Consider the following 204-nt stretch of genomic DNA (forward strand, 5'->3'; position numbering starts at 1 on the left):
TAGTTTTAAATCATCTTCAGTAACAAGCCGAGAGGGTATAGGTGTTATATGGTCAAAACTATCAGACCCTGGCTCATGTACCAAGGTATTCCATGTTTCCTGCAGGGCCATAGCTTTTTCAGATAAACATCATAAAACGAAATAACCCGAAATTATAATAAGAACAAGCATACCATCTCATTTTCTTTCCTTTGCTTGTCGATG

At 37.3% G+C, this 204-nt stretch overlaps 1 long non-coding RNA gene across 1 annotated transcript; it reads right to left on the reverse strand.

Moving 5' to 3' along the window:
* Positions 1-27: 27 nt before the first annotated feature.
* On the reverse strand, positions 28-204 carry LOC109132174. The gene is made up of 2 exons (XR_002037404.1): positions 174-204; positions 28-99 (listed from the first exon to the last, which is right to left on the reverse strand). It is a non-coding gene; the product is annotated as an uncharacterized LOC109132174 (long non-coding RNA).

The sequence above is a fragment of the Camelina sativa genome, unplaced genomic scaffold (genome assembly GCF_000633955.1).
Source record: "Camelina sativa cultivar DH55 unplaced genomic scaffold, Cs unpScaffold36567, whole genome shotgun sequence".
Lineage (NCBI taxonomy): Eukaryota > Viridiplantae > Streptophyta > Magnoliopsida > Brassicales > Brassicaceae > Camelina > Camelina sativa.